This window comes from Camelus bactrianus, chromosome 3 (assembly GCF_048773025.1).
Source record: "Camelus bactrianus isolate YW-2024 breed Bactrian camel chromosome 3, ASM4877302v1, whole genome shotgun sequence".
NCBI lineage: Eukaryota > Metazoa > Chordata > Mammalia > Artiodactyla > Camelidae > Camelus > Camelus bactrianus.
In genome coordinates, this window is record NC_133541.1 from 117,648,294 (window position 1) to 117,657,433 (window position 9,140).

The window sequence follows — 9,140 nt, forward strand, 5'->3', positions numbered from 1 at the left end:
TGTGCAGGACGGGCCAACAGGATTACCAAATACCATTGCCCATCGCGACACCCCCTCCTGGCCGCCCCGCTAGCTCTGAGACCCAGGAAGGTGGGCTGTGTGGGAGAGGGGGAAATTGCTGGCTGGGGGCTCTGGCCGGTCTTCCATCTGTCCCTCCTTCGTCTTGGGCATTGGTTGGGAGACGAAGTGCCAACCCCGGATGCTCTACAGTCTCCCTTGCGTCCTCCGTGGGCTACGGAGACAGACTCAGGGCGTTTGTGACCTCTCTGCGCCTGCACAGGTGCTGCAGGAGCCGCTTGTCTGCTTTGTGGGGTGGCAGCCATCCCTGGACCTGCCTCTCTGCATCCTCCCCCTCTTACAGCCCCTCACCTGCCAGGTGGGCAGACACCCCAGACCTGGCTCAGGGAGGCCGTGTGGTGCCTGAGAGGGAGCCACAGCTGCTGCCCCGGAGTGTGCGCTCGGGATCAGACACGTGTGAGGGCACTGAGTTCTTGCTGCATCCCACCAGTGGTGTTCTGTGAGCAGGTGGGAGCAGAGAAAGGCCCCTCAGAGGTCCCCATGGAGCTCAGTGCCCGCAGGAGCCGTTTGCTCTTTCCCGGCCTCTCTAAAGGCCCATCGAACTGTGATCACCAGCATCTGCCACGAGGAACTCCTTACCAGCAACATTAGTGGGAGGACTTACAAAGGGCCCTAAGCTGAGTGGGAAGCAAGGCTGTGGGATGGGAGATTTGCCCCACACACCTGGCAAGGGAGAAGCTTCCCTGCAAGGTAGTGAAGCAGTGGGGCTGGGGCTAGGATGCAGGACTCCCCACCCCGGGCAGATGATTGTGGTTGCAGCCATGATCCTAGATGGGTTGGAGGGGGCGCTCCATGGAGGCAGAAGGGCCTGTCTCATGGCTACACCCCCTCTGCTGACCAACCTCAGTGCCAAGGCAGGAGATTTGGCCCCAAGGTCAACAGTATCCAAGGGAGAGGTGGAGCCTTGGGTCTCAAAGAGCCACAGGGGAGGCACACCCAGGTGAGGGAGGGCTGTCCGTCAGGCCAGAAGTCAGCCAGGAGGAGGCTATGACAGGCAGGTCCTACAACTCCCAAGGAGGAGGTCACACCGCACCCTGCCCCAGGCTGAGTCCCAGATGACAGCAGCCAGGCCCTCGGGTCCCAGCCTCTGGGGACAAGGGGCCTCACTTCACAAAGGGGCCAGGACAGTGGGAGCCCAGGGTGGGAGGACTATGTGAGACCCTCCGTGTTAGCCCCCTCCACGTCCCTCTGAAGGGGGGAGTGTATCAGAGACCACCCTCCTCCCCAAAGTGAACTCCTCCCCTCTCCCTGTGGGAGCCTGTCCCTGGGCCTCCCTCCCACATGCGTCCTGGGTCTGGCCACCTTCCAGAGGAGGGGGGCTTAGGGATCTAAGACCTGGGAGCCTGGGGGTTCAGCATCGGAATCACCAGGGAACCCTTTACAGATATAGAGGCCCCCCACCCCAAAACTGTGGCCCTGGGTGGGTTTGCAGTGACCACTGCTGGGGCAGCCCCCCACACCAGGTTACCTGCAGAGCTTCCCAAAGAACCCACCTGGGTGGACCTGACAGACAGAACGTCTCGGGAGCTTGATCTCATTGGTCAGTGGTTGTATTTGAACCACAGTTTCCTTCCAGGAACTTCCACTGCCCGGGGTCACACTCATTCCTCAGGAAAGCGCTCAGTGCCCCGTTAGGCCAATGGGCTTGTCCCAGGAGACTTGGATCAGCTCCTCCTTCTCATCCAGCATCAGCCCCCCAACAGCCTTCCCTCCCAGGAAAGGACAAATAGGCCTCTCTCTCTACCCCGTGGCAGGGAGGTGTGGGACCCAGCAGGGCAGATGGCCGCTCCACCACCTGAAAGCGGCAACTGTGGGAACAGTCTGGTGGCTGTGGGACCCACTGCTGGGGGTGTAGGTGCCTCTCCTGCAACACCCTGTCTGGACTCAGCTCTTGCTGCTGGGCAGCCGGGGCCTGGGGCTGACCTCATTCTGAGCCTCTGCACATCTCCGGGGCTGAGCGGACCCATAGTGGCCGCTCACCAGAGAGGAGCTCCCCTCCTTCTGTCTGGGCCAGTTCTCTCAGCAGTGAAAAAAGGATTCGCAGGGCCCAGGACAGGACGGCCTCCAGGCAGTACTCTCCTGTCAACCCCTGATGAAATGGCCCCCTGGGTGATGTCCCTGAGGGAAGGCCAGCCCTGGGACAGAGGCTGCAGCCTTCTTGTCCACTTAGAACAGAGCCACTGCTCAGTAAATCATTGCAAACCACTAGCTTCGTGGTGAAATGTCAACGATGAGGTCCTTGGAAGGATTTTTTTCTTAACTTTCTTCGGCATACAGGACTTTGGAAATGTGTACTTGTTTGATGTTAAAAGGTCCTTTTCTGAAATTGTGATAGTCCTTTCTTGTCTGTCATATTCTCTCAAAAAAGTAACAACATTTTGTAGTCCCATTTCAGTCCCCACATGATCCCTATACTTGCCAAGCCCATAAAATACAAATCTGGAAACAGGATTTGTTAAGATCCCTCTGATTCTAAAATTCGGAGACCCAGGGAGGTGAAGTAACTGCCAAAGCCAATCTCACGTGTGACGCTCAGCCTCTTCACCTAGGGCTGCTCTGGCCTCAGCAGCAATGGATCCTTGCCAGGCACCTCTCCCTGCCTGCCTCCAAATGCCCAGCTCTTGCCAAATACTACTCCTCACTTGCCCCAGACTCTACCTCTACCCATCCATCCATCCATCCATCCATCCACCCACCCACCCATCCAACCATCCATCCACCCGTTCATCCATCCATCCATCCACCCACCCACCCACCCATCTACCCATCCATCCACCCATCCACCCACCCATCTACCCATCCATCCATCCATCCAACCATTCAGCCATCCATCCAGCCAGCCATTCATCCACTCACCCATCCACCCACTCTCCACCATTCACCATTCATCCATCCATCCCAGGCCTGCCCCAGAGCTCATGTAGCCAAGCCTGCTGTGTGTCCATGTTCCCCCTATTCTCATCCTCATGATCTATAAGCTCCCAAAGGCAGGTGACTCAGCACAGCCCAAAGCAAAGAACCTGATTTGCAACAGCAGAGCCTCCCATTAAAGGAATGCAAGGATTCCTCTGGTTCATCCTCCTCCTTCCCAGTGCAGGGATTTCTTCCACCTAAAGTGGGTCACACAGTTTATGCTTAATTACCACCAGCATGGGGAGCTCCTTCAACTGTCAGAAAGCCTGCGTTGTTAGAAATTTCATCAGATAAAGCAGCAATCCACTGTCTTGCAGATTTCTTACCTTGGTTCTTGAGAATGGGCACCTTGCATCTTATTTATCTTTTATTCTTAGTTGTGAGCCTAATGTGGTACTCATAGACTCTCAGGTCCTGAATGGATGGGTGGATGCACTGATGCATGGATGGATAGATAGATGGTAGATGGATGATGGGTGGGTGGGTAAGTGGATTGTATGGATGAATATTTGGTAGATAGATGAAAAGAAGGCTAGATCATTGACACTTTGCATTGACTCAATAAATAATTGCTAATGAGACAACATCAGGTTTCTGGGGAAGATTGTTTTCCTGCTAGAAGATGCTTTTCTTACACGAGATTGCCTTTCTTCTTCCTTTTTCCAACCCCTGATCACAGTGTGGGAATAAGAGTCTCCTGGGCTGGAACAGAGCAAGCTAGAGGATGTTCAAAATGTTCATGCAGGCTCTACCCCAGCAACTTGGCAAACTGGCACCATTGGTCCTTAAGCACCCCTCCCATAGCCTACACCCCCCCCTCCTCTCTTGACCTCCCACAGCCCATTCAAAAGAAGGCATTTTGCTGGTGACAGAGGTATTTCCAGTCTCATCTCCAAGATGTAATTCCCTTCCCAAGGGCAGGATGGTTCCCCGTTTCCCTCCTTAGCTGCTTCTGTTGCATAAACAGAAGCCGAAAACTCTAGAAAGCTGCTGTCTGTGGCTAAAAACTTCGCTGTAATTGGGGCAGCTGCTGGGCTTCAGGCCCTGGTATGAGTCCTGGCTGTGCCCTCCCCACCCACAACCTCAGGGGAGCCCTGTCTCCCTTCCTTTGTAAGCTGAGGCTACTCCAGGCCATTAGTCATGACCTTCTTGTCAAACTCCTGTGGAAATCTGATAAGAGCAATGGATCCTCTATTAAAAAAAAAAAAAAAAAAACCACAGACACACACACACACACACACACAAGTTTTCAGGCATGCCCTGGCATTCCTGCTCATGATTTGAGAGGGTTGTGAACCCCCAAAAGCCTACCCATGGATTCCTGAGTTAACCCCACCACTGTGGGATGTCAGCTGGGCATTCTGGCTGTGTTCCTTCTGCATGGCCTCAGGATGTATTTAACTTCTTCTTTGAAAATAATTGTAGACTTATTGAAACTCTGCAGGAATTCAGATCCCCTCCCAGGCCTCCTCCAGTGCTGACATCACACAAACTCAGCTATATCCATTTAAACTAAGATTCATCACTACTAACTCCAGACTTTACCCAGATGCCCGTTTTTCCACCTTATCTGTCCAGGATCCCATCCCAGGTCCTTAGGCTCCTTAGCCTAGCCCTGGCCCTTCGTGCCCTTAAGGCTGGGAGGAGCTTGGTCAGGCCTTTGAGTTTGTCTGATGTTTCCTGATGATTAGATACAGGTTATGCATCTTTGGTGAGAAATGTCTCAAAGGAGGAGGGGTGTCCTTGGAGCATCGTCTCAGGAGGCTTGTGGTGTCCATCCGTCTGTCATCTGTCCCACTGCTGATGACTGCAACTCAAACTTCTTTGATAATTTGGGGTCTACCAGATTTCTCCAACGCAGAGTTTTGGGTGTTCCCTTTGTGATTGATCAATATCTCTGGGAACTGCTTAAAGACCTGTGTCTTCAATTTTAAAAGGGACTTTCTTTGCCAGAATGAACCGTATTCACACTTTTCTGGCCCATGGTCTTTGCAAAGGCTTCTTTTCCTCATGAGTGAGTTGAAGGCTGGCTTCAAGGTGTCCTCAGACTTTGTGAGGAGCCCCCCTCATTCGGCTGAAGAGGAAATTGAGGCCCACAGGGGAGAGAGACATGTGCAGGGTCACACAGCAGGTTGGTGACAGAGCAGGGCAGGAATGAGTTCTTTTTCCACCAAGTTCAAGGGGGAGCACCCCTCCCAACCCCACACACCCTTCCCCTCAAGTGTGTCTGGCGGCCCTGGACTGTTTGCCTGAGCTCGATAAGCAGAGATCTCCAAGCCCTGTTCAGGGTAGGGCAAAGCCCCAGGCCCCCTTTCTCTCCCTTTATCTCAGAACCTGGGGAAAGGGAGGTGGAGTGGGGCTGGAGGAGTGGAGGAAGGGGCAGAGCAGAGGCAAGGACAGAGGCAGGATCCTCCTGTAAGAGCTAGCCAGCCCTAGGCCCTGGGGGACAGGCTCAAAGGGAGTTGGGGGAGCATATTCAGGCCTTGGAGAATCTGAGCCTTAAGATGGACCACCAGAGTGGGTGCTGTGAGAGAGGTTCCAGGTTGTGTGCAGGATTCCAGGAATGCCCAAGACATACTGGATCTGCTCTGCCCTGGGACAGGGGGGTGAGAAGACCCCAGGCCACCAGCTAACAGCCCCTAATCCAGGGTCATTGCATAGACAGGAGGGGTGGCACCAGACTGGGACCCTGAAGTGGTGAGAATCAGGAGGTGAGCCCACCCTCCGAGGAGCTGGAGGTGGGGGACAGCCTGAGTCCTTGAGAAGACAAAATAAGGGCGGGGGTTCTGCTGAGCGGAGGGACAAGAAGGAAAAGGGTCTGTGTCCATGCCAGTATTTATTTATGGGTGCCTTGAGCCCGCAGAAGGTGGCTCCAGGCCTGCCTGCAACTGATCAGTTGTATTATAAAAGGAAAATGCGGCAAGGACTTCAAGTGTCTTGAGGAGGCAGCTACCTGGCTGATTTTTGGGAAGGGGACAGTGAGAGGAGCTGTCTTGAATTTGTTCAAGAACAAGCTAGGTAGGGAGGGCCAGAGAGCCAGGACGCCGGGCGTGGGCCTGCCCAGGTGGGCTCAGACCCTTCTGGACTCCCTGCCCCAGCTCAGGGCCCCTGCCCACTCCTCTGATCAGGCCCTTGCTCCCGAGTCGCCATCTGTGGGATGGGCCTGAGGCTCCAGATTAGAAACAAAATGTGAACAGGACACAATCTCCACCTCAGGGAACTTTCAGGCTGAATGGGTGTAGGAGGGCGCTCCCAGTGCCTGGGACCCAAAGGGCTCTGCTAGGCATGGGCTGCGCCCAGACTACACGGCCAGGACCCTGGCCTGTGCCCCAAAGAGCAGAGATGGGGACACAGCAGATGCACATGAGCAGAGAAGCAACTGGAAAGAACCCAAGGAAAGGATGAGGGCTGAATGTGGCTGGAGGCCAGGGAGTGGTGGACAGGGCTGAAAGGGCGTCCGGTGGATGCATAGGAGTCAGCCTGACTGTGAGTCAAGCAAGGACACAGTGGCAAGAAGTAGAGAAGGGGCTGGGCAGGGCCAGATGGGCACTGGACAAAACGCTCCTCCTGTGTGTGTGTGTGTGTGTGTATGTGTTTGCTTGTATATGTGGGTGAGAGTGTGAGAGCGTCTGTGTGTGCATGTCTGTGTGTGTGTGTATGGTTGGGGGAAGATGGAAGCTGAGGGTGCCAGTCCCAACTAAGAACTTCTTCTGGTACAAGTGGAGGATGCTGCAGACTGGACTCATGGCGAAGGACCAGGAGGGGCAGGAGGGGCCAGGGCCACTTCGGGGGGCCAGGGCCACTTCGGTAGGCCAGAGCAGCCTTCAGACTCGGGCAGTCCCCAGCCAAGCCTGCAGTGGGAGGCTGATAGGGAAGAAATGGGGAGTCCCTTTCTGGACTTGTGGTTGGGTTTTTGCCACCTGGAAGTTTCCAGAGAGCAATGAGAGTCCAGGCCTATCAGATTACGCAGGACCCACGATACCCCCAGGCCCTTATCCTCCACCCACAGCGGATCATAGCTTGGTTCCCTTGAAGAAATGTTTGCACACACTCCGCAGGTATGATATATTCATTCATCCTGTCTGGAGAATCCTGGCTGGGGCTCCACCCTCTGCGAAGTCCAGGCTGTCCCCCACATGCTCTGCACTTCCCTCTGGTCCTGCCAGCCCACCCCCTCCCCCACTGGGGCCCTGCCCTTGTGGATTCCCCCATGCAGAATACCCCTGCCCCGTGCTTTCGCTCTGTCAACTTCCTGCCTGTCCTCTGAGACCAGCTCCTCCAGGCCTCTGTCTACCAGGCTAGGCCCTCCCCCACCCAGCAACCCCCTGCAGCTGGCCTCTTGCAGGCAGACCTCCCTTGACTTCCCTACATGCCTGTCTGATCGAGATCAGCTCCACCAGCTTTCTCCCCAAGCTCCAGCCATCACCCTCTGTACTTCTACAAAACCAATATCACGTTCCCTGACTCAGTTTCTCCATTTGTGGAGGGGCCCGGCAGCTCCAAACCCAGCTCCTGGGGTCAGTCGTGGCCTGGACGCAATTCCTGGCAGGCATCCTGCAGCTCCCAGGCCCGAGCACGTAGGGGCAGCACGGAGTGAGGAGGCACTGGTCTTCAGAAAGTTCCAGAGGAGGCAGCCCTTCAGCTGGGCCTCTCAGTGCCTGGTGCCCGGAGCAAAAGAGGGTGTGCAGACAAAGAGGCACAGGTGGGCGGTACGTGGGCCAGGAGCCACGCTCTGGGCTGAGCTGTCAGGCTGCTGGAAGCTTCCAACCGAGACATCTGGGCAGGAGGCTCCATCATGGGCTGTTGGGACATGAGCAGGAGGCTTTTTGTCTGCCTTTTTATTAATCAGTTTGACTATTTTGAGATTTATCCACACTCTGTTCCCTGCTATATGCTAAATAGAATTCCATTTTATGGCTATGCCACAACATTTTAATTGAAATATAATTGACATATAACATTATGTTAGTTTAGACGTACAACATAATGACTCAGTATTTATGTATATATTGTGAAATGATCACAGCAATAAGTTTAGTTAACATCCACCACCCCACACAGTTACAAGATTTTTCCTTATGATGAGAACGTTTACGACCTACTCTCTTAGCAACGTTCAAATACAGTACAGTATTTTTTTTTATTGAAGTATAGTCAGTTTACAATGTTGTGTCAATTTCTGATGTACAGCATAACGTTTCAATCATACATGTACATACATATATGTGTTTTCATACTCTTTTTCATTATAGGTTCCCATAAGATATTGAATATAGTTCTCTGTGCTATACAGTATAAACTCGTTATTTATCTATTCTATATACAATAGTTAGTATCTGCAAATCTTGAACTCCCAATTTATGGCTTCCCAATCCTTTTCCTCACTGGTAACCGTAAGGTTGTTTTCTATGTCTGTGAGTCTGTTTCTATTTTATAAATAAGCTCATTTGTGTCATTTTTTTTTAGATTCCACATTCAAGTGATATCATATGGTATTTTTCTTTCTCTTTCTGGCTTACTTCACTTAGTATGACAATCTCCAGGTCCATCCATGTTACTGCAAGTGGCATTATTTTATTCTTTTTATGGCTGAGTAGTATTCTGTTTTATATATAAATCTCACAACTTTTTTATCCAGTCATCTGTTGATTGACATTTAGGTTGTCTCCATGTCTTGGTTATTGTTAATAGTACTCCATTGAATATTGGGGTGCATGTATCTTTTCAAATTAGAGTTACCTTTGGATAGATGCCCAGGAGTGGGAATGCTGGATCATAGGGTAACTCTATTTTCAGTTTCTAAAGGAATCTCCATCCTGTTTTCCATAATGGCTGCACCAATTTACATCCCGACTAGCAGTGTAGGAGGGTTCCCTTTTCTCCACACCCTCTCCAGCATTTATAATTTGTGGACTTTTTGAATGATGGCCATTCTGACTGGTGTGAGGTGATACCTTATTGTAGTTTTGATTTGCATTTCTCTGATAATTAGCGATATTGAGCATTTTTTCATGTGCCTATTGGCCATTTGTATGTCTTCATTGGAGAATTGCTTGTTTAGGTCTTCTGCCCATTTTTGGATTGGGTTGTCTGTTTGTTTTGTTATTAAGTTGTATGAGCTGTTAATACAATATTGTTAACTCTAGTCA

At 52.3% G+C, this 9,140-nt stretch overlaps 1 protein-coding gene across 1 annotated transcript in view; it reads left to right on the forward strand.

Moving 5' to 3' along the window:
- WNT3A (Wnt family member 3A) overlaps positions 1 to 9,140 on the forward strand; it is a 44,996-nt gene that overhangs the window by 27,388 nt on the left and 8,468 nt on the right. The gene's annotated exons all lie outside the window — the stretch shown is intronic.